General features: G+C 38.2%; 1 protein-coding gene across 1 annotated transcript in view; it reads left to right on the top strand.

Moving 5' to 3' along the window:
- PDE10A (phosphodiesterase 10A) overlaps window positions 1-25474 on the top strand; it is a 283739-nt gene that overhangs the window by 150394 nt on the left and 107871 nt on the right. The window lies entirely within an intron of this gene.

Genomic DNA, 25474 nt, shown 5'->3' with positions numbered 1-25474 from the left:
ACTATTGTTGGATATTAATGAAAGTTGCAGAGACTATAGCAGGTATAACGAAAGATACCAGATAAAAGCATTGTGGAACAATCGAGAACATGAGTTAACCTCTGAAAACTCATGTATTTATATCCTAAACCTATGGCCTTAAAACATCTTAGAAAATATTAGAAAAGAAAGGGTGCAGTCCATGAATTATGAGAGTATCATGTAGCTTCTGTAAATACAGTGTACACTTGTGATAAAAATGGAAATAGGCAAAAAGCATTTTAGTATTATTATGAAAATAGTTTTTACCTGTGAGCCCTCCGAAATAGTCTCTGGGGGGCCCAGAAGTCTTGGAACCACATACTGATAATTGCTGCTAAGTAAAAAAAAACGATGAGTTTGTGAATGCAAAGTTGGACTTCTAGCTATGGCTAAGTCAAGAAAGCAGCCAATCCTTTTTCCCAAAGATGGTTATAAAATGGGCAGTAATGGACAAAAATAGTCATTTTAGTCTCTAGATATCAATCAAAGGCATACAACAATGCGAGAGGCATTTATGATTTGAAAACTGTAACCTTCAGATAAGAACTTGTGGGCATTTGTCGTGTTATGTCTGGTAGTTGCTTCCATGACCCCCGGTCCCCTTGTTGGCTGGTGCAGAGGTGCTGACAACTTCTCTGCTGTATTTAAAGGGGTTTACTCAACTTGGCGTGTTGGACAACCTCCTCTTCCCCCACCCAGTGGCAGTTTGGGGGCTGGTGAGTGAGGAAGGGCTGGCCAGTGACCTAATTGCACCAGCCCGAGATTTCAGTCGAGATTGAGGCAAACCTGTTCCTGTGGTGGAGAAATCTTCAAAGCTTCTTCTGGCCAACTCTTGGAAAATGCCTGGGTGCAAGATAAAACTCGAACAGACCTGAAAATGATCTAAATTTTAGATGTGCTCCCCTTCTGATGGACAGACCCATCAACAGTGGATGGAGGACGAAATTTAGACTTGCCAAAATTTAGACTTGCCAAAATTTAGACTTGAATGAGACAGATTCCTGGAAAGGTGCAAATCACCAAAACTGACTCAACAATGAATAGAAAATTTGAACAGGCCTATAATAATTAAACATCTTCACACAACAAAAAACTTGTTCCCTGATAACTATAATGGGAAATTGTATCAAATCTTTACAATGGAATAATACCAATCCTTTACACACTCTCTCAGAAAATAGAGGAGGAGGGAACCTGCCAGCTCGTTCTGAGTCCTGTGTTTACCCTGTGGAGGCCACACTAAGACATCACAAGAAAACTGCAGATCAACGTCCCTCAGTAGCATAGATGAATAATCTTTAAATAAAATTAGGAAACCATATCCAGTAGCATATGAAAAAGATGATACAGTATGACCAAGTGGGAATAAATATATAAAATAAATTCCATTTGTATATACTAGAAAGGAACAGTTTGAAAGAAATTAAGAAAATCATTCCATTCATATAGGAGCAAAAAATAAGCTGAGGAATATATCTACCAGAAGAAATGCAAAATTTGTACACTGAAATCTATGAAGCATGCTGAGAGAAATTAAAGAACATCTAAATAAATGGAGACAGATTCCTTGTTCATAGATTGGAAGATTCCGTACTGTCAGAATAATAGCTGTCCCCAAACTGATCTATAAATTCAGTGCAGTCCCTGTCAGGATTCCTGAGATCCTTTTGCAGAAATCGAGCACCTGATTGTAAAATGCAAAGGACTTGGAAAAGCCATAATTCTGAAAATGAAGTTCAGTATTAAGGATTCGAATTACTTGAAATCCAAACTTACTATAAAAATGAAATATTTCAGACCCTACATTACTGCCACAAAGATAGGTATGTAGATCAGTGCAGCAGATTTCCAAGTCCAGAAGTAAGTCTGTACGTGGTCAATTGATTTTTTAACAAAGGTGTGACAACAGTTCATTTTGAGAAAGGATAGTTGTTATGGAACAATTGGATATCCACATACCAAAACAAAACAAAAACAGTATACCCTTTTCTCACATCATAAACTAAATTTAATATGCATCCTATACCTAACGTAAAAGCTAAAATTCTGACATTTTTAGAAAAAAATTGGAAAAAAAATATTCATGACCTTGGGTGGAGCAAAGAGTTATTTCATACAACACCTAAAGCGTGATTCATAAAATTTAAAAACAAAGGTAATAAATTGGACTTCATTAAAGACTTGTAGCTAGAATATATAAAGAATTCTTAAACTTTATAAGAAAATACCCCAATTTAAATTAGGCAACAGATTCAAATATGATTCTCCTGAGGAAGATATACAAGTGACCAATAAAGCCTGCTCAACATTGTTAATTATTAGGGAAATGCAATGAGATATTATTCTACACTCACATTTAAATAAGTATAATAAAACAAATACAGTATCAAGTATTGGTGAGAATGTGGGTAAACTGGAATCTTTCTGATTTGCTTTTGGGAAAATAAAATGGTAGGTATTTTGGAAAAACAGTTTTCCAATTCCTTAAAAGGTTAAACTTACCATATGCTCAAATCCACTCTTAGGAAAGGAAAATATGTCCACACAAAAGACATGCATGCAAGAATTCATAGGAGCATTATTTAGAATAACTCTGAACTGGAAACAAAATGTCCATCAGCTGGTAAATATTTAAAACATGTTTGACAGTGCAAAGGAGTGAAGTAGTGGTAACATTTTCTAATGTGGATGAACCTCAGTAACACTGTTACTAATGAGTAAAAGAAGCCAGATGCAATCAACAATATATCCTGTGATTCCATGTATGTGAAATGCCCAGAAAAGGCAAATCTGTAACAACAGAGCCCGTGGCATGCCTGATGTGGCTGGACTATGGGTGGGAGCTGGGATTGAATGTAAATGGGTATAAGGGAACTTGATGGGATGATAGAAGCATTCTAAACTGGGTTGTTGTGATGGTTTCACACCTGTACAAATTTGCTGAAATCACTGAATTGTATACTTATCATGGGTGAATTTAATGGCGTGCAAATTAGACTTCAATTAATGGGATATAATATCATTGCAGACCTGCTAATGAGAAAACAGTATCACTGCACACCTCTTAGAGTGGCTAAAATTAAACACACTTGACCATACCAGGTGTTTTGGAGGATTTGGAGGAACTGGACCTCCCCCACACTGCCTAAGGGAATGTGAAAAGGTAAAACCACTTTGGATACGGTTTGGCAGTTGCTTAAAAGTTAAACATACACCTACCATATGAGCCAGCCCTTCCCTTCCTGGCTGTTTACCAAAGGCAAATGAAAGCCTATGTCCATGCAAAAACTTACACACAGATATTCAGATCTTCATTTGTAATAGCCTCAAATCAGTAAGTGAGTGCATAAACACATTGTGGTAATAATTTTTCTTCAACCAAAAGAGTGAGTTATTTATACAGACAACAATGTGGATAAATCCCAAAACAGTTATGCTGAGTGAAAGAGGCCAGACACAAGCCAGGGCTGCATACTACACTGTTCTGCTTATGTGAGACTCTGGAAAGCAAAGCTATCTATGGAGCCAACAGGAAATCAGTGGTCACTTGGAGTTGGGGGTTGAGAGGGACTATAAAGGATCTGTGGGAGTAATTTATGATTAATTATTTTAATTGTGGTGACGGCTTCATGTCTGTATACATATGTCCAGACTTACCCATTTTTTGACTTTCAATGTGGGCAGTTTATTATATGTCAATTATGCATTAATAAAACTTATAAAAAGTGTAAGTAATGACTTTTCAAGTGCTACTTTCCAATTTGAGAAAAGTCCCTTACTTCTGGGAATTGCTTAGATGTAGTCTTTGAAACAATTGTTCAAGTGGTTTTTTTTTTTTAAGTGTGTATTGTTTTTGATGTGGTTTTTTGATATAACATTGTTTCATCTTAGATGACATTTGGTAAATAGCACAGAATTTGTTGATAAGACAGTTTAAAAAAGATTTTCAAAGCATTTTTTTTAAAAGATTTATTTATTTGAGAGAGAGAGAGAGCAAGAGCGTGAGTGGAGGGAGGCTCAGGGGGGCAGAAGAAGGGGGAGAGAGAGAATCCCAAGCAGGATCCCTGCCAAGTGGGGAGACCAATGCAGGGCTCAGTCCCAGGACCCTGAGATCATGACCTGAGCTGAAACCAAGAGTCAGATGCTCAACCAACTGAGCCACCCAGAGGCCCCTTGATTTTCAAAGCATTTTTAAGGGACCAAATAAATTTTAAATATGGATCATATGGTATTACTATTTTTAATTTTCTGAGGAACTGCCATGCTGTTTTCCCACAGTGAGCCACCAATTTACCATTCCCATCAACTGTGTATGAGGGTTCCTCTTCCTCCATGTCTTCTCCAACACTTGTTATTTCTTATCTTTTTGACTGTAGACATCCTGACAGGTAGAATGTAATACATCATGGTGGTTTTGATCTGCATTTCCCTGATAATTAGTCATAGTGAGCATCTTTATGTTTCTGTTGGCCATCTGTATGTCTTTTTTGAGTAAATGTCTATTCAGGTCTTCTGCCCATTTTTTAATTGGATTATTTGGGTGTTTTCGTGTTGAGTTGTATAATAAATTCTTTATATATTTTGGATATTAACCTCTTATTGGAGATATCTTTGCAAATATCTTCTCCCATTCAGTTGGTTGCCATTTTATTTTGTTGATGGCTTTTCTTCGTATTTACCCAAAGAAAATGAAAACACTAATTTAAAAAGATACATGCCGCCCCTATGTTTATGAGCAGCATTATTTACAATAGTCAAGGTATGGAAGCAGCCTAAGTGTCCATGGATACGTGAATGGGTAAGGAAGATGTGATACCTACACAAACACACGTGTGTGGGTGCACATAGAGAGACACATACACACAGTGGAATATTAAGGAGCCATAAAAAAGGATGAGATCTTGCCATCTGTGCCAACATGCTTGGACCTAGAGGATATTATGCTAAGTGAGATAAGTTAGACTGGGAAAAATCAAATACCGTATGATTTCATTCATATGTGGAACCTAATAAAAATGAATAAACAAGAAGGAGAATCAGACCTATAAATACAGAGACAAAAGTGATGGTTGCCAGAGGGAAGGGAGGTGGGGGATCAGCAAAGTGGGTGAAGGGGAGTGGGAGATACAGGCTTCCAGTTATGGAATGAATAAGTCACAGGAATAAAATGCACAGAAGAGGGACTATAGTCAGTGATAATGTAATAGTGCTGTGTGGTGACAGATGGCAGCTACAGTTGTGGTGAGCGCAGCATAACGTATAAAGAAGCTGAGTCACAATGTTGTATACCTGAAACTAATGTCGCATGGCATGTCCAACGTACTCAGAAAATTTTTTAAAAATATTTTTATTATCCTGGAAGACACGCAGATAATAGGAACTTTTTAATAGAACTTGTTCTCAAGAGGTGTGTTGTTAAATGTTTAATTGAAAAGCAAAGTAGGAAGGATAAAGAAAAAAAGCAGCTAAAAACCATTCAGCTATGATTTTATGCTTCATGAACATCATTTTTTTTTGCCATGGTGTGTTGTGTCTTAATCCAGAGTTTTCTCAAGGATGTCGGTTTCCCACAGAAATGTTGTCTGAACAATGTCTGCTATTTTTGTTATGTTTTGCTTTCATTATAGGATTGGAAGACTAATAGAAATCCACTTAGGCAGTGAGATGACCCCACACAAGGATTCGAGTGGGAGCATTCCTGCTCCACATGGCCTGGGTAGACAGGGCACGTGTGGGGGCCTTAGCAGTTCATGTCCAGGCAGGGATCCTGGACAAATCTGGGAGGAGATAGACTGAAATGCAGAATGTCCTGGGGAGACTTGCTGAATGTGGGCTCGGTGCAGGTGGACATTGATGCCTGGATGTCTGCTTTTTAGGTGGATCATAATAGTAGAAGTATAATGACACATGCGTATAGATAGGGCTGAGCGTTAGTTTGCAAATACTGTGTTATTTAATCCTCAACATTTGTAAGGGGTGGGAAGTCAGGAAGCCTTCTGTGTTGGTTTCCAGCTTGCTTTTCCCACTGTAGTACTGTGCCTTCTCAATTCAAGGAGATGGGGCCCTGGAGCGCAAGGACATCAGTCTGCTCCAAGCCTAGCTGCAGCTTTCCTGGGCTGCTGGAGCACTTTCTCTCCACAAGCCTCCTGCCCAAATCAGGAGCCTTGTGGGAGTTAAGTGCTCAGCCTGTCTGGGCGGAGCTTAGCCACACACGTTGCAGATACAGAATGACATTCTAGCCCTAGCATGAAACAGAAGTGCTAGATAGGGAAGCAGAGAGACAGTTGTAAGGCAGTAGGAATAACGGGCAGCTTCAGCCAAAACTCATTCCAGGGTCACCAAATGGTGTTTGTCAGCAGCATATATTCTAGATCCCACCTGAGGCCGATGGGGCTAAGGCTGTTGATAAACACCTGCCGAGCTGATGATCACTGGTTAGGAGAAAACCAGAATTGAGGCTGAGTTTCCGCTAGAGAGACACCAGAGTACAGGGACTTTCTGCTCTGAAGGAACATTCGGTATTTCTAAAGTAGGGAGAATGTTGAAGATGTATATACCAGAATATTTATCACAGCATTACTGTAGATGCAAAATACTGAAATCAACCTCATTGACCGTCAGTAGGGAATATTGAGTAAATTGTGATGTAGTTACTTTATGAAACGTTTGTTGTGCACATATTGAAGATTGTTAGGTCTCCTGTCTAGAGAATATCCGTGAAATTCTAAGTGATGGAAGGAAGCTGCAGTGTAATGTGTGTAGTTCAACGCCATGTCACTGAGGGGAAAAAAACCAGAAGTGATTTTATTACACGGCTGTGCTTATGAGAAAGGACAGAGGTGGGAAGGGATGCCTCCCATAGAGTTAACGTTGGTCCCCATGAGCGAGGGTGTGGAATTGGAAATTGGGAGCAGTAAGACTATGCCTGTTTTCACCATATATTTTGGTATCATTTTATTGGTTGTATCTGTGTCATGTGAATGCATGCTACCTTCAGAATATTTAAACGGCTTGGGACGCCTGGCTAGCTCATGGTTAAGCATCTGCCTTTGGCTCAGGTCATGATCTCCAGGCCCTGGGATTGAGCCCCACGTCAGGCTCAGCGGGGAGTCTGCTCCTCCCTCACCCTTTGCCTCCCCCCCACCCCCTGCTCATGCTCTCTCTCTCTCTGTCTCGAATAAATAAAATCTTTTTTTAAAAAGAGAATATTTAGGGGCGCCTGGGTGGCTCAGTCGTTAAGCGTCTGCCTTCGGCTCAGGTCATGGTCCCAGGGTCCTGGGATCGAGCTCCGCATTGGGCTCCCTGCTTCTCCCTCTCCCTCTCCCTCTCCCCCTGCTTGTGTTCCCTCTCTTGCTGTCTGTCTCTCTGTCAAATAAATAAATAAAATCTTTAAAAAAAAGAATAAATTATAAAAAAATTTTAGAATTCATAATTTAAAATGGTTTTCGATCAACTTTTGAATGCAACCGATTTATTGCCACACAATTACAAAATCAAACTGGAGTTCCTATAGCCCTGCTGACATCATACGCAGAATTTGTGAATGTACATTTAATTTTCTGATAGAAGATCTCTGGTTTTCCTCAAAGGAGTTTAGGCCCTGCCAAATAGTTGAAAATATTTCTTAGAGAAAATGTGAGCTAAGTCCTCCCACAAACCTGCATGTTAAGACTTAGGTTTAGAGCAGGAACACTTCAGGTGTGAATGGGAAGAAAAGAGGGCCGGCTGCCCCTTGCCTGGGTTAGTCTGACCAGCTCTTCATGGTCTCCCTCCCATCCTCTCCATCCTTGGTTCTCTTTTACTCTGCCCTCACTTAAACTGGTGGCTTCTTTGACTCCTTCAAAGATGTTAGATCCCTGACTTTCCAGTCTTGTACTTCCCAACTCAGCTGCCCATGGCTGGCAGTCCTGCCAGAGCTCTGTGTCTTCAGGGCTTGTCACTACCTGTCCCCTTGCTTGGTGGAATCTTTGAAATGACCTCGCCTTTTATCTGAAACTCCCACCATCTTTGCCCTTTGAAACTTGAGCCCCCTCCAGAATTTCCCTGATGATGACCTTTCTTTGGCTCTGGAGTATTGTCTGTGAAATGGACTGACTCTAGCATTTTTATGATTAACTGGTTTGGGAAGGGTGACTACAGTCTTGACCTGGTCTCCCCACAGCCCTGGGAAGTTGCTGTTCCCATATACCAAGTGATAAGTGCAGATGTATGCAGTATCCTCGTCACTTGCCAGGAGCAAGCCTTTATGTAGCAGTAGGAACACCTAGCCAGGGAGAATGGTGACCCCGGTGACCATTTTGACCAGCAGTTATTGGAGAGACTCTAGTACTGACTAATTTTATTCAACAAATAGATAAGGAGGTCCTAGGAAGGAAGCTAGGCACAGGAGATACATCACTGAACAAAATAGAGACACCCATTTGCCTTATGTAACTTAGTTCATTTTAGCAAGGAAAAAGATTATTTAACTTGCAGACAGGTGGAATCATGGGGAGTGTTGTGGAAGGGGGTGGGGCAGAGGTCAGGTAGTCTTTCAGTAGGTTGTAAGGCTCTGGTGTCATGAGGTTCGGCTACACACTCTCTGAGGTGTCATGGAGCCCTAAATTTTACCTTTGTGCATTAAAAATTTTAAATGGAAAATTTCTAGCTAGGGAGTAAAATATTACTAATTTAAGTCAAACATCCTATTGAGAAAAAACTGTACTTTTTAAACATTTACAAAAGCAACAATGATGTCAATCGAAACCAAAGATTTAAGACTTGAATTTATTAGCATGAAAAATATACACACATACACATAGGTGTGCAGACAAGATTGCTTTCTTTTAGCATTGTGTATGACAATGGGGATCTTTCCAGGTGTACCTGCAAGTGTTTGTGTGTGTGTGTGTGTGTGTGTGTGTGTACGTACGTACGTATGTGTATGAGAGAGAGATTAGTCAAATCAATTAATATAATTTGGCGAATGGAATGTATATATACAATGTAGCATAATCTATGTAGCATAACTATAGCATAATCATAGAATGATTGTTGTACCTATATTTGCTTACATATAAAGATGTCGATATTTTTAGTTTTTAAAAAGCAAATATAGCTTAATTTAGAATGATGCTATACTTAACTATAGGGAACAAACTGGGGGTTGCTGGAGGAGAGGAGGTAACTGGGTGATGGACATTCAGGAGGGCACTTGATAGTAATGAGCACTGGGTTTGTTTTTGCTTTTTGTTTTTTTAAGATTTTTATTTATTTATTTGACAGAGACACAGTGAGAGAGGGAACACAAGCAGGGGGAGTGGGAGAGGGAGAAGCAGGCCTCCTGCTGAGCAGGGAGCCCGATGCGGGGCTCGATCCCAGGACCCTGGGATCATGACCTGAGCCGAAGGCAGACGCTTAACGGCTGAGCCACCCAGACACCCCAACACTGGGTGTTATATGCAACTAATGAATCACTAAATTCTACCCCTAAAACTAATAATACACTATATGTTAACTAACTTGAATTTAAATAAAAAAATAGAATGACACTATTTTATAAAATGTGAATTATATTTACATGCATATTGAGGCACAGAAAAAGTATAGAAGGAAATACCTATAATTTTTATGATGAATAACTGATTTTTGTATTATATTTACTGATTTAAATTTTGTCTTCATTTATATTTTCTAGTTTTTCTACCTTTAACATATATAATAAAAATGAAATAATGAAAGTTTACATTTATGAACGTGACTGAAATCTTTAGAATATTATTATTTGATTTCTTCAGATATTTGCAGTGTACTTATCACAATCTTATACATATAAAAAGAATAGTTATGCCTTGGAAAGGTTGTTTGAACCATTCCAAATAGATGTTGAACTTACTAGACTACAGAAACATAATTTTCCCCATTAACTTTTTCTTTTACGTTGTTATGTTTTCTTTTGTTTTTCTTATTTTTAGAAATAATTTATGTACATAGACCTTTTTACTATGAACATTCAGGTCACTGAATCTCAGCATTATTATGACAGATCTATTAGGAGATAGAATTTATTTTTACAAGGATCATAGAAGGAAGACTAGTTTAAACAATTTTTGAAAATTTTTACCCAACACATATTAGAAATGATATAAGACAGGATATGTCTGGGGAGGAGAGCATTTGTTACTCTGGAGAGCACATGCAAAAACTGTGAGTATATAATGGGAGGAACAATGGCGTTTGTAGAATTTCTGGTTTCTTACGTCAGACACATGTGTTTAAAGGGTGCCTCCTGGCCTTGTCAACCATTGTTCGTAGATTCCCCAGAGCCGTTGACACCATGATGATGGTCTCTGTTCACAAGACTTCCTGCTGCCACGGCCTAGTCCCCTGTATGTTTTCTCAGTGCCCCTTTGCCCTCCGCACGTGTGCTAGTGATAGCCTAGTTTTCCTGCACTCATTCAGTAGTTGTTTCTGAAGCATTTTCCATGACCTGGGAGATGGGGTGATGGCCCAAGGAAGGTCATGCCTTGCTTTATCTTGTAAGAAGCCTAGATCACAGGGGCGCCTGGGTGGCTCAGTCGTTAAGCGTCTGCCTTTGGCTCAGGTCGTGATCCCGAGATCCTGGGATCGAGCCCCGCATCCGGCTCCCTGCTCGGCGGGAAGCCTGCTTCTCCCTCTCCCACTCCCCCTGCTTGTGTTCCCTCTCTCGCTGTGTCTCTCTCTGTCAAATAAATAAATAAAATCTTTAAAAAAAAAAGAAGCCTAGATTACACTAAAGTAAAAGACGGGAGACTAAAACTGTCTACATTGCCACTCCAAGTAAATTTACAAATATGAAGTATTTTTCTTTTGTCGAAAGCATAGTTTGGTCCACTGATCTGTATTTAATTTCTCCTTATTTGCTTAAGGATTTAATGACTGAAGATGACCAGAAGGTTTTAGAGAGACAGTGGTGCTGCTCACCATTCTCATTCATCCATGGAGGATAGCCATGGGATAAAAGAAGAATAATCATCTAACAGGAAATAAAGTCCTTTCATTTCCTTATACAATCCTGGGGAGATGTTCTTTTATATGTCTCTGATTTATTTGTCTACAAATATCAGGATTTAATATTTTATTCTTCCACAGTATTAAAATAAAACCACCTATCAAAGCCCCTTGTCACTTTTTTCTTCTTCCTATAACATTAGTGAACATTATGTTTTCTTTCTAAGGTTGTGATAAGAAGATTATCATAATATTAGGTGCCATTTTATCCTAAACCTCCAGGTTATTTTTATATTAAGATCTCTGCTCCCATTTCTGCAGCACTGAACCCTCGGAAATGCATGGTTGTGTGGTTTTATATTTCAGAATGTTCATTTGAGTTGTCTGCTAATTTTAAATCATTATTTTATCAGCATTTTTTGCAAATATTTTCTAGTAGATTAGAAGTGTCCATAATGTCACATATGGATAAATTCTTTGGCCTATATCAGAGGTTTGTGTAGATTCTCTATTCAATACAGTGGCTTCAGGTCTATTATATGTTATTGATTTTAGTTATTCTGTGCTTTTTGTGCTGTGGCATATATGAAATTATTAAATTAAAGCAAGTCAGTTCATTGCTAGAAAATAATATATCTTTTGATATTTCAAGCTAAGAACATAGTAGGCATTGAATAAATATTCATAACTATCATTAATAAATTTATTTTACCTTATTTCTACCCGTGGATAAATATGATCAAATAGTTATTATATATATATGGCCATTCATTCAACAGAGATTTACGAATCATCTACTGTGTGTCACACACAGTTCTAGGCATTGAAGTATAGAATTCCACAAGAGACATCTTTGCCCTCATTGAACAAAGGAGGGGTAGAGGGAAAACAAGCAATAAAATAATAAATGAGCACATTATATATTATGTGTGATGTCCTAAGTAATATGGAGAAAACAAAAAGCCAGTGTAGGGACAGGTAAGTGTGAGGAGGGGTGCTGTACTTTCTGGTAGGGGCTCACAGGTGTAGGGCTTGCCTTATTGACTAAGTAGGTGGGACTGCTCAGACAGATGATAGCTCCGTACAGCAGGGAATCCCAATGAACGTTATTTTAGAACTAAAAGAGAAACACATTTAAGTATTTATGTAGGAATACATGAAAGAGATAAAATGCTAAAATTTCTACCCAAGGGAAATATTTGGGGAGTTCAAGCTTATGCACCCAGAACTTATGTAAATCTTGTGTACTTGGAATTGGATTTAACACATGATTATCTAGGCCAAGTGCCTCACACCTGAACTCCCTGTGCTTATTTTATTTGAATATATATCATCTTATAAGTCATTCACAGACCTATGATTAGCAGTATTCTCTTTTCTCTTTAACTGTGGCATAAAACAAAAAGGAAAGTTACAGGAAATGGAATCACGTAGTAGTGGTTTTTCTTCTGTGTTCGTTAGAATTCTATCCTTCTACAGAAGTGCTTCAGGGGTTCCAGGAATGTTTGATTTAAATTTGTTTTAACTATTTAAAACTATATTAAAATAACAGGAATACTTAAGTGTACCAAGTTTTAATCTTGGAGACCGCCTGGAGATTAATTTTGTGCTGTTGGTTTCATTCATTTTTGTGCAGAACTCCGATAAAACTTACAGTAACCTATCTATACATTTGTTTGAACGTCTCATAAATGTGTCATACTAGTAAAGTTTCTGCTCTGTCCTAATTTTTTTCAAAAAGGTTAATTTAGTACCTATTTGATCACAAGAACATACTCAAGAGTTGGTTTATTGTGTGTTTGGGTGTTTCTTGTTATAGGAAATTTGTATTTGCATTTGTTGTATATTTAGTGATTAACTTTGAAAGAAAGTTTTGTAAATATGTCTCTTAAGTTTCTGAGTCATTTTAATCAAGAGGCTTTGAATTTGTAAGGAAGTCTATAAAACAAACAAACCTTCCAAAACAATGTTTTATCTTTTGTGTCTTGTTATCTATGTGAACCATTATGGGTCTCTGAAAGAAAAACCCAGAAATTAATCAGATTCTGAGACTGACGTAAGATTACAGATGTCTTCCATAACATCTGTTTCAAAATTTTATGTTAACCAGAACAGCTTCTTTGTTTTCATTTGTTGACTTTATAATGAGATAGGTAATAATTTTTAACTTTGAGAGTAAATTTTTACTAATAAAACACATCGGGTTTGGTTATAGATAATAGAAATCAATCTAAGCTAGCTTAAACAAAGAGAAATGTATTGGGCCACTTAAAAATTATTGGAAGGGCTGGAGGGGTCAACTGTAGGCAGAATGACCAAGAAAACTTCCTGGCTGCAGAATTTTCAGCTCCTCCACTGGAACTGGCAAAGGTACTCCCTCAGCTCCAGGAAGCCCAGGGAGGCAAGAATCTGGTGCCTATGGATCCACATTGTCTCTGTTGATCCTCCCAGAAAAGGGGGGAACCTCATGCCTCTTTCTTCCCACTTAACAGTTCTGGACTCCAGTCTCACATTACTAGTATATCTGATCAGGTGCATCTGATCAGGAGATTTGACGATGTCACTTTTAATTTCCAGGACAGGAAGATCTTACAGGCAGTTGGAATTGATATTAAGCCAGTTACAATATCTGCTACTATATTTCTTTTAACCTATTTAATCTACTGGTTTATTCCATATGAGATTTTGTTTGAAAATAAAAACTTGCCCTGTTAGAAAAAGTTTGGAAAGCACTGGAAGCTCCATAATTTAGATCATGATAGCACCAAAAACCATAGAACTGGGGCGCCTGGGTGGCTCAGTCGTTTAAGCATCTGATTCGTGATATCCGCTCAGGTCTGATCTCAGGGTCAGGAGTTCAGGCCTCGTTTTGGGCTCCTCCACACTGGGCGTGGAGCCTACTTAAAAGAAACAAACAAACAAAACCCCACAGATCTTCTGGAACAAGTGAATGGCTCTGCTGGATTTGAAGCCCCAATAAACTGGTCTTTGTTCTACCTCTGCTCCAGAACCATGGCCAGTTTGTTCAGAGAGCTCAAGTTTATTGCCCCAGGATCTTAGTAGAGGTGAAGAGTATGTAATCATTTATCTCAGGTAAATAATGCTGTAATTTATTTTTAAATTCTAGATACTTAATACTACGGCTATGTTTGGTTAATTTTTGTAGTGTTAATAGGACATCATAATCTTGGTCTTTAATGCATTTCAGTTTAAGAATATGACTTCTTGTCTCTGTTCAGTGGTTATTTTCTCAAATTTTCCAAAATAACATTCTAAAATACTATTTCTTCTTGGTACAATTCTGGAATTATTCCACTATCAGTTCTTTTACCAATTTCCAGGAAAACACAGTCACAGTGTTTTTTAAGTCAACAAATTTTTCTGAAAATGAATGTTTTTTTGTTTTTGTTTTTTTTTTTATTTGACAGAGAGAGACACAGCAAGAGCGGGAACACAAGCAGGGGGAGTGGGAGAGGGAGAAGCAGGGAGCCCGATGCGGGGCTCGATCCCAGGACTCTGGGACCATGACCTGAGCTGAAGGCAGATGCTTAATGACTGAGCCATGCAGACGCCCCTGAAAATGAATGTTTAATTCACTTTTATAATTGATTATAATGAAAAGATGCCAGGGAATACTGAATTTCATGATGAGTCTTTAGCCTTCTTTGTCTAAATACAGCAATAAGATTGACTTGGATATATAAAAGAATCTGTAATTTTATTTATCTGATATCGTCTTGCTCATGGTTTGCATTTCCTACTGATAGTAGAAAACATATAATCTTAGCAATTAAAGGTCTCAATTACTTCTACTTTAAAACCTACTGTTTTTTCTTTTACATTAACTTGGTGTTTCTTGAACACTTGGTGTTTTGTGTACTTAGTCTTAGATCAATACCTAGGACTAGCTTTTCAGAAGGTGCCAAACTATTTTCCAAAGTGTTTATATAAGAGTTCTAGTCTTGTACAGCTTCTTCCTAATTCCTTTCTTCCATCAGACATTTGGGCACAAAGGAACACTTAGAAAGCATTCTGGTAGTGATGTTGAGTAGCCTTTGGCCTTTTTTTTTTTTTTTTTTTAAGAATTTTTATTTTATTTTATTATGTTATGTTAATCACCATACATTACATCATTAGTTTTTGATGTAGTCTTCCGTGATTCATTGTTTGCATATAACACCCAGTGCTCCATTCAATACGTGCTCTCTTTAATACCCATCACCAGGCTAATTTAACAGTGTCCACTGGAATCTGTTGAACCCACTTCTCAGGCTTCTAAGGCTAACGTGACTCAGAGCCTTTTAATTCACGATGGGTGGGGACAGGGGCTCTCATGTGTCTGCCGGGTCTCCATGTAGACTCTTGCTGGTGGTGCCACCCCTTATGTCTTGCCTGAAACTCTCTTTGAATCCCTGACAGCCTATTGCTGGAGCAGCTTCACCCTTCCCTGTGAAATTCCTTTGGTTTGCTTGCCTTCTGCCCCGTATGGTCTTCCATGTGGACATCAAAGCTCTACAGAATGATTTGAGGCAGCTTTGAGGGAAAAGAATGAAATTGGTCAGGTTGTAAGGTTCTTAGTAAATATGGAGGAACGACTTCAAAGTTGGTGATGGTGGGAAGAATGGAGGGGGATGCAGGACATGTTAACCCTTACTTCTCGCCAGTGCCTCTAGCTTGCACTGGAGTGTGGGACCAAGAGGACATTCTAGTCAAGATGGTAACTTGAATGGAAACACAAACCAAGAATGGAATGAAGAAATGCTGGTGCTTGCTTCACACTGAGCTAAAGCCTAAGTGCAAGACAAAGCTTTTTGTTTAATCAGCGTATTAGGCATAATTCATGTATAATAAATCTGACCAATTTAAGGATATAGTTCAGTGAGTTTTCGCGAATGCATACGGTCACATAACCACTACCACTTCACCATTTCTCCCTTCTAGAATGTTCCCATACGCCTCTTTGCCGCCCATCTCCCCTCTATTACCTGCCTCTAGTCCCTGGCAACCTCCGATCTGCCTTTTGTCCTGCTTATACAATTTCACGTAAATGGAATCATACAGTGTGTTTGGTTTCTCTCACTTAGCAGAACACTATGTTGTGCTTTGTTCATTTCTGTTTCTCGGGAATGTGTTGTTATTTGGATATAGCACACTTTCAGCGATTCATACAGGTCCAGTTGCTTCACCTTTTTTTCCTTCTCCCTTTACATTCTAATGGGTGTGGGTGGTATCTCATTGTGGTTACAGTTTACATTTCCCAGATATCTGAGGACGTCAACCATTTTTTAATGAATTTGTTTGCCATTTCTAGATTTTCTTTTGTGAGGCTTCTATTCAAATATTTTGCCCATTTTAAAATTGGAGATATTTGTTATTTTAATATTTGAGTTGTAAGATTATATATTTTGGATACAAGTTTTCAATTAGATATGTAATACTCTATAGTTCTCAGTTTATGATGTTTCTTTTTGTTTTCTTAACAGTGTCTTTTGAAGAGCCAATATACTTAATTTTCATAGAGTCTATTTTATTATTTTTTCCTTCATAGTTTTTTACTTTAATCCAAGAAATATGCTTAACTCAAGATTTTTCTCTTATGTTTTAGTTTTCACTCTTAAGTATATGATTCATTTCAGTAAACTTTTATATGGAGTGTAATGTAAGGGTTGAGTTTTGGTTTTGTTTTTTTCTGTATGAATATCCATTTCCTCCAACACCATTTGTTAGAAAGATAATCCCTACTCCAGTGAATAACTTTGGTACCGTTGTTGAAAAATCACATATATGCATATGTTTATTTCTGGATTCTCTATTTGGGCTCACTGAACTGCATGTCTGTCCTTATATTGGTACCATCAAGGTATTATATTTTTGTTTCAGCTCTATTGAGGTATAATTGACAAATAAAATCATGTGTAAAGTATAGAACATTAATATAACTCACCATCAGGGAAGTGTGAATAGAAACTACAGTGTGATGGGATCTCACACCTGTCAGGATGCCTGTCATCAGATAGACAAGGGACTAGTGCTGCTGCGGACGTGAAGAAAAGTTCTACCAGCTTTGATTGATGTCGCTGTAGAGACTCTTGGTGTAACTTAGTGTAACTTCTACAACTTCTGTAGTTTTCAGAATTTACTTGGCTTTTCTGGGTCATTTGCTTTATCATAAAACAGTATACTTCTCTATGTGGTACTTGAATTTTTCTGATTATGAATCTTACAATCTTATTAAATTCACTTTGTCATTCTACTGGGGTTTTTTGGTAAATTCCTTAGAACTTCCTACCTGAGTAATCATGTCATCTGTGAATAGTGTTATTTTTTTCTTTCCAACCCAGTTTATACCACATACATAATATTTATATTATATGTAATATAATTTTATTTAACTTGTAAGTTTATAGGTATGTATAGATAGATAGATACACACACACATACCCCCCCACACACACATTTTTTTTGTCTTGTTTTGCTGGCTAGAACCTCTAGTATAACGTTGCATAGGAATGGTGAGAGTAAATATTCTTATCTTGTCCCACATCTTAGGGGGGGGAAGCATTTAATCTTTCACCCTCAGGCATGGTAGCACCTGTAGGTTTCTCATAGATGCCCTTTATCGGGGTAATGAAACCCCTTAAATTCCTAATTTGCTGTGAGCTTTTATCCTGAATGAGCATCAAATGTTTTATCTCTGGGATTACAGTGTTGAACTGCCTGGTGACCAATGTCTAATAGCTTTTGTTTCATGTATTTTGTCTGGTTTTCTACTTGTTTATGACTGGAAGACAGTTTCTGTAGCAGTTAATCCTTCATGAGCAAAAGTGGCATATTATTTTCATACTGTAGGGAATGTTACCCATATCAAACTTCAGACAAAGGGAAAGTTAAGCGTTCAATGATTCATTGTTGTAAGCTGTTACTTTTAAGCTAAAAAGTCCTTTAATACAGAATTATCTAGAAGTTGTAATTTCTTAGCCGATACCAGAAATGTTGAAGGAGCAGAATTGTGGTAACAAGAAAGAGCCAATTTGCTGAAAATTGTGGACAATTAAATTCTTTTTTCAGTTCTAGTATTTTGTGTTAGTGCCTCAGGAACACTAAGCATCTGCCTGGTTTGTTTTATTCCTTTGGATGGTATCAATACTAAATAAAACATATGTCCAATATAAGTGAACATATTCCTAGAGAATAAGCAATTCTCTGATGTAAGTACACCGCACAAAGGGCCATCCTCACTGACATGTGGCCTGCTCCTCTCTCCGCTGAGACTGCTTTGCTCCCATTGGCCTGAGCAGACTCTGTCCCAGAGCGGGTTTCCTGTGCTGCTCAGTCAGCTGGTCTGAAGCAGAAAGAGAACCACTCGCAATCCTTACCTTTCTTCAGACATTGAGAATTTTTTTTTTTTTTTAAATAAAGTGAGACTCTTTAAAAGTCTTGCTGTTTTCCTTGTACATGCAAACTAAAAAGAAAGGCAGAATTCTAAACTCCCTCCATCTACTGCATGCTTGACATTCTGCAGGGTGGGTGGAGGGAACATGAAGCAACTTGGTAGAAATATAATAAAGTCCTTACATTATTTTCTCCTTTGAACAGCTATTGAGAAGTCCAAAGATGTGAAAATGAAGTTAGTAGCAAGTAAGCTTACAGCAGACCCAAGAGTAACTTAACCACAGTTTTAAAAGTGAAGTTTTGCAGACAACTAAAAACTTTGGCAACACATTTCCAACTTATTTATTAATATTGTTACTGAAATTCAAAATATGATTGAGTCAGTAAAATTTAAACCTTTTTCTGAGTTCTTAAGGTTTATAATTTATTTAGTGCCAGGATCTTTACTGTTTCCAGTTTTCAGTTAAGATCTCTACTGACATAGTAGTGTGTGATTAGTCAGATCTCATGGAATCTCATGTACTCCAGAGAATCTTGGGAATCGGGAGATGAACAGTACATTTGGGACAATTTCCATCCTCAGAAAACTCCCAGACTATTCAGACTTTGATACTAAGTCCTTCTTTATCATTTTTATAAATAAGACAGGTAAGCTTTGGATTTCTCATTTTCCCACATCCTCAGTATTGAAGCAACATAATAAAGAGCATTCCTAAAATGCATAAACACTGTAAAAGTTTTAGGAAAGCTCAATATTTTTTTTATTTGTAATTCCTAAAATTTCTTAGCAGTTTCCAAATAGCCTCTTGCAACTATGAATTTTGAAAGACATTATTAAATACAGAATTTTCCATGTTAAGACTGCATAATTTCCCAAATGTTAACAGAGTTTAAAATTAATAACTCCAGTTTCTCCTGTCAGGGTGATAGAATCGTTCACATATTTTAACAGCTCATATAGTATCAACTGATAAATCAAAATCAACTTAAAATGTTTCTATGTATAAGCCTGTCTGGCATGGGTTTGCTCAGGTTTTTCTCATGGTGAACTTTAAAGTTTGTTACCTTTGCTCACAGGCATGATGCCAATCCAGATAATGATCAGGACACATAGAGTTCAGTCATAGACTCAACACAGTTCTAGGCCCCTTAGAGATAACTAATAATTTCTACAATATGTACAAAAGAAGAAAAAACATGGTGATTGCATCATGATACCTTTTTTCAGCTTTGCTTCTGTGGCCTTGATAAGTGAAATCCAATATATATATACATATATATATATATATATATATATATATATATGTATATATATATGAAATCCAACATATATATATACACATATATATATAATTTTCTCTTAGCTACAAGAGAGAAACTATATCATATTATATATACAGCACTTATCTACCATATATATTCTTAATCCTCATACCTACAAAATATAAGGAAACTACGTCATAAATTATTACATTTTATATGTATCGGAAAACACCTGTAGTTCTCACTATGCCATTTTAAGCCATCACTTTTCATTATAGAATTGGAAAGGTTCATGGACTAACTCTAGGAATGGTCTTATTCTGTTTATATAGAATTAAGTACAAAAGAATAGACTATAATAACATATGCTAGAAAACATGATTCTCCAAGTTATTAAAAATCATAATAGTCCTTCAGGGAAAAAAATAACAGCTTTACCTGTTTTATGATGTAGCTTGTGAACTTGTATATATATCCTCTCCCCCTTTTTTTTCTGACCAGGAATACCACAAGTATATAGTTCTTTATACCTTTCAGTTACCTGGCAATTTATAGTTTATTTCATTTTTCCCCATTAGTTGGCCCAAACCAACTAACCTGGTGCTTAAGTTCTTGATTACATGGCTTCTGTTCTTCCATTAGTGCCTGGTTTTAATGTTAAAAAATTAAGAGAGAGAACAAAACAAAGTGATCGCTATCCTTACGAGTTACACTAAGAAGTTTTAGACCACTGGCAAAAGTGACAGTCTTCTAGTGTTTTACCACTCTGTTGATGTCTGAAGGAAAATACTCTGCATGCAGAAGCATCCTTGTCTGTATCGTAATCATTCAAGAATCTTTTTGGAATGCCTTTTTGTTCAGTAATGGAGAAGAAATATTAGATGTTATCTCTTGTCTTCAAGAACTTCTATTGAGTCAGGAAGTTAAGTCACCCGCATGTATGTAGCTATCAACAGAAGGCAGAATGTAATTCATGCCAGATTGAATGGGGAGAAACAAAACTACAGTTTGCTGACAGCTCACTGTGTGCAAGAACTTTATATACATTATCCCATTTACTCCTAATACCGTCTGACCTGACCTTCTCTTGTAAGTATGATATTTCCAAGTCTGGAAAGGTCAAGGAACCCAGTTACGGCTTGTCAATGAAGCTGAGATTTGAAAATAGATCTGTTTGGACTCCACACTTACCATTTTTCTATAGCACTCTGCTTTCCCAACAGGAGAGCAGTATGTGAGACTTCTAAGGAAAGGATGCGCACCAGGTGCCTTTGAGAGGGCCTCATGGGCAAAATGCAAGCTGAGCTAATTCCTGAAAAGGAGGAGGATTCAACTTTGGCAAGAAACAGCAGGGACACTCAAGTCTCAGGGTCTTTGCTCAGGCTAATCCTCCTGCCTGGAATGCACTTCCCTCAGGGAGCTGCTTTCATAGCTCACCACCTGGACTAGGCCCGTTCTGACCACCCCTTCTCCCACCGCTCTCTGAGATTCCCTAACCTGCGCCACTTTGTATCCCACTTAAGGCACTTACACTGGGAACTTGCTGTACAATTTAGTGTTTTATCATGTTTATGGTTAGAATAAAGTTTTATCATGTTTATGTTTAGAATAAAGCTTCATGAGCACAGGGATTATCATTTTTTCCTTTTGTTCGCGATACATTGTAGGCACCTAGAATAGTGCCAGGCACTTAGTAGGTACTCAATAATTGTTGTTTGAAGATATAAAGATTTTGAGGTAAGAGTTAGCAAAACATGTTTGAGGCTCTAGAAAGACCAGTCTTATAGAGTGGGAAGGGAGTCCCCCTGTGTTGCATATTCCAGTTGGAAAAATAGAGCACAACCAAACTGTGAGGACTTAAATCCTAAACAAAGGAATTTCTTGGTAGGAATAGAAGAGCTTTCTGGAACTTTTAAGTAACAGTGTGTTAACTTAGTGGTATGAAAGTAATATCCTAGTAACATCTTGTTACCTTTCCTTCATGCTTTTTTGAAGTGTTCTTAGTTTTACCCTGTAAAATTGGCTTAATAAATAGGGGAATTAACTCTCACATATGTAGGAGTCCCTAGGTAAAGCAGGCTTCAAGGTCAGCTGATTTCAGGTTGACTCCCCTCATGATTGCACCCACTAGGGCCAGTCCTTATGCTTGTGGTTCTCTCAAAGCCATGAAACAGAAGTCCTTCCCTTTAGCCTGATTGGGCCAACTGAGGCATTTATTCAGTGTCTGGCATGTATTACATGTTTGATAAATATTTGGGGATTGAATCTTAAAAGGGTGCATTTTTGTAAGAAGACAGCTGTCTTTAGACAAGCTCCACAGCTCCTGCAGAATGCAGGAATGGCTGGAGGAGGCTGAATGGAGCCACACCAGCTCCCAGGAGCTGGAAGTACAGTTGACCCTTGAACAACAGGGGGCTTAGGGGTGCTGACCTGCCCCCCCCACCACAACTGAAAATCTGTGTGTAACTTTTGACTCCCCAAAACTTAGCTACAAATAGCCTACTGTTGACCAGAAGAAACCTTACTAATAACTTAAACAGATTAACACATTTTGTATGTTAATATATATATGATAGTCTTAAAATAAATTAGGGATCAGAAAATATTAAGAAATCATAAGAGAAAATACATTTATAGCACTGTAGTATATTTGTCCAAAAAATCCATGTATACATGGACCTGTTCAGTTCAAACTCATGTTGTTCAACGGCCAATTGTATATATTAATTTTCATGGGAAGTAAATATTTTCCATAATGAGAAGACAGATATGCTCTATTTAGGAATATTAGAATACCTGCAAAGCCCACAAGGCGAAGTGAGTGGACAGTCTTACGGGACAGAGGCAGAGTGAAGTCCTCCCAGAAATCACCAATTTCTGTCACTTCTGGTCACTGTGTCTTTTCTTTGGATGCACAGTATCAATATCTTCAAGTTCAAAATCTTGAACTTCTCTTATCCTATGGAACAAGCACTGAAATTAAACTTGTCCATGGAAGATGTAACAAAAAATGTATGTTAAACTTAAGGAAATGATTGATCAATTTAAAAAGTAGAAATTGTTCAAAACACATTCTCGGAACATAGAGTAATAAAGCCACAAAGCCAAACACAGAGTAAAGAAGAACATGATAAGCAGCCACAGAACTTCAAATCAGACATCATAGTATAAATTCCCTTATGTTCTAATTATATTTGGGTTCATTCCTGAAATCCCATTTCATATTCAAAGAACTATCAAAAGTCATCACAAAAGTAAAAGTACAAATATATGCACAGCTCTAAAGATTTGTAAGTACTTAATTTTGATTTAAAGAATATCCTGACAATATAATTTGATTCTGAAAAAGTTTTTTCCACAAAGACATTTTCAAAATAACAGAGCAGAAAGATCATCCCATCTTTCTCATGCAGTTCATAACTCCTTGCAAATCATCCAGCAATTCCAGGTTAAGAGCCCAAGGCTTAGAATGTCTCCTCCTAAGAACCCATGACTGGAAGGTCACCATACCTCCAGCACACACTCAGGACTGAACTGTTGGAACCACATTAATAAAATCTTGCTCAGCAATAAAGCTTGCTTTAAAATGAAAGATGTTGGGGATTATGGCAAAGTAAGAAATTGCCATGGATGCAAGATTTTGAATAATTCATGAGCATCAAATTAGTAACAAAAATGTTCACAAGAGCAGACACTAATTTTTATGCAGCTTTAGGGGTTCAATTAACATTTGTTTATTCAACAAATATGTACTACGGGATCATTATATGCCAGGCATGTATCCCGGTTCTCAAGGAGCTAACATTCTAGTGGGATGAATAAACAAGAAAACAAAAACTAATTTCAAAGAGAGAATGTCTATGACTGTTAAAGAGAAATTTATTTAAAAGAAGAGAAAAAAGAGAGAGCGTCTTCAATCTCAACATCATTTTAATGATTTTTAACAGCTTTAGGAAGAACAGCTCATGGGGAAAAAAATCCCTTGGAGGATTACCTAGTAAGTACACCTTCAGTATGTATAAATACCTACTGGTAGAGTATCTTACGGACACTCAAGTTTGAGAAGCGTCAAGCAAAAACTAAAGGAAAAAGCAAAGGGTACATGTATTTATAGATACCTAGACATTCAAATTCTTCTTCCCTTGAGCCAGCATTCAGATCTGAGGATGGCTGTGGAGAGTGGGAGGTCCCAAAGTGCCACAGTCCCGAGCGCCAATCAGTCCTGAGAGTAAACTTCTTCGTACAACTGCTTTTCATTATGTGCTTCTTAATCCACTGGGACATGTGGCCATGCTCACTGCATTTCTTAGATTAAAGTTAAGAACATGTAAGCCTCTGTAACTTTAGGATCTGTTAATACATTTGTTGTAATGACTAAATTGCATAGTTCTATCTCTGGGGGCAGTCTGGGAGAGGTTAGGGGTTGGGAATTGAGAGTAGATGAAATTCTGCTATGATGTGACTTCAGTGTGGAAGGCAAAGTTAAGTGCTTTTCCTCCAACATGCTCAGGGACATTTTGGGGAATGAGATGCAGTACTCAAGTCACTAGGGAACAATTAGAAGAAAATATATAATATTGTATTAATACAATAATGGCCCCAAAATAGGAACTGTTTATTGAATGTCTATTCTCCAATAGTCCCAAACTTGGTAATTTCTGAAAGGCTCCAGGTAAAGTCATTTATGCAGCTAACATGGAAATCTAGTTTCCTTTACGTTCTGGAGCATCCGAGGGACGGGGTAGATGTGTGCATGCGCGTGTGTGCGTGTGTGGTGAGCGACCAGTTTGGAGGCTGCCGGTTGATTTGGCACTAGACTTGGTGTTATCTGTGGAAATGGTGGCAGGCAACAAATTGGAGAAAGATTAGCAAAAAGAAAACAACAGGCGTCAGCAGTTGGTTAATAAGGATATTGAAGGAGGAAGGAGAATCCCAACCCTGTTTGAACTTGTGGGACAGACATGCTTTTGTCAGTGTCGAGATAAATTAGACTGTGCTTTGGAGGAACACAGAATCCATGAGGTTTGGGGCACGTTGAGTGTGCACTAATGGTGGTAGTCAGACGGGATTTGATTGATGAGGAAGATACAAGATAGCGGTAGCACTGAGTTAAAGGCTGCCTCCCAGTGAGGGCTCTGGAGAGGCCCAGCCCAGCCGCTGTCTGTAAGGGCCGCATAAATATCCTTCGGGTCAGAACCAGTGACCTAGAATGGAGTCTTGGCCAGTTTGTTTCTTGTACCCTATTGGTCACGTGGGCGTACTCTTGTCCTGTGGCTAGCCCCACGGGGAGACCCCTTCAGAGGGTCACACCTAGGCGTGCCATCCATCAATCTCACTTTATGGGAAACACGGCTGACGAGCTGATACAGGTGGCCACCCAAATCCCAGGACCCATGGGACAAAGCTGCCCTGTGGACAGGTGTCTTTCGTGCCTTGGCCCGGGTGCTGTGCAGGGTCATGTCTTACTCCAGCAAATAAGAGATGCTGTAATTAACCCCAGCAGAACAGATGTTCACAGTCACTGTGATACTCATGTGGTTGTGTCAGTTAGAATATTATTTGCAGGGGCGCCTGGGTGGCTCAGTTGTTAAGCGTCTGCCTTCGGCTCAGGTCATGATCCCAGGGTCCTGGGATCGAGCCCCGCATCGGGCTCCCCTGCTTGGCAGGGAGCCTGCTTCTCCCTCTCCCACTCCCTCTGCTTGTGTTCCCTCTTTCGCTGTGTCTCTGTCAAATAAATAAATAAAATCTTAAAAAAAAAAAAAGAATATTATTTGCAGATGCTACCATTTCAGAATGTCTAACGAGACAATCTTGAAAATGGCCTGTGAAT

Source organism: Leptonychotes weddellii, chromosome 8 (assembly GCF_054177405.1).
Source record: "Leptonychotes weddellii isolate Sample4059 chromosome 8, ASM5417740v2, whole genome shotgun sequence".
NCBI lineage: Eukaryota > Metazoa > Chordata > Mammalia > Carnivora > Phocidae > Leptonychotes > Leptonychotes weddellii.
This window is presented reverse-complemented; position numbering and strand designations above follow the sequence as displayed.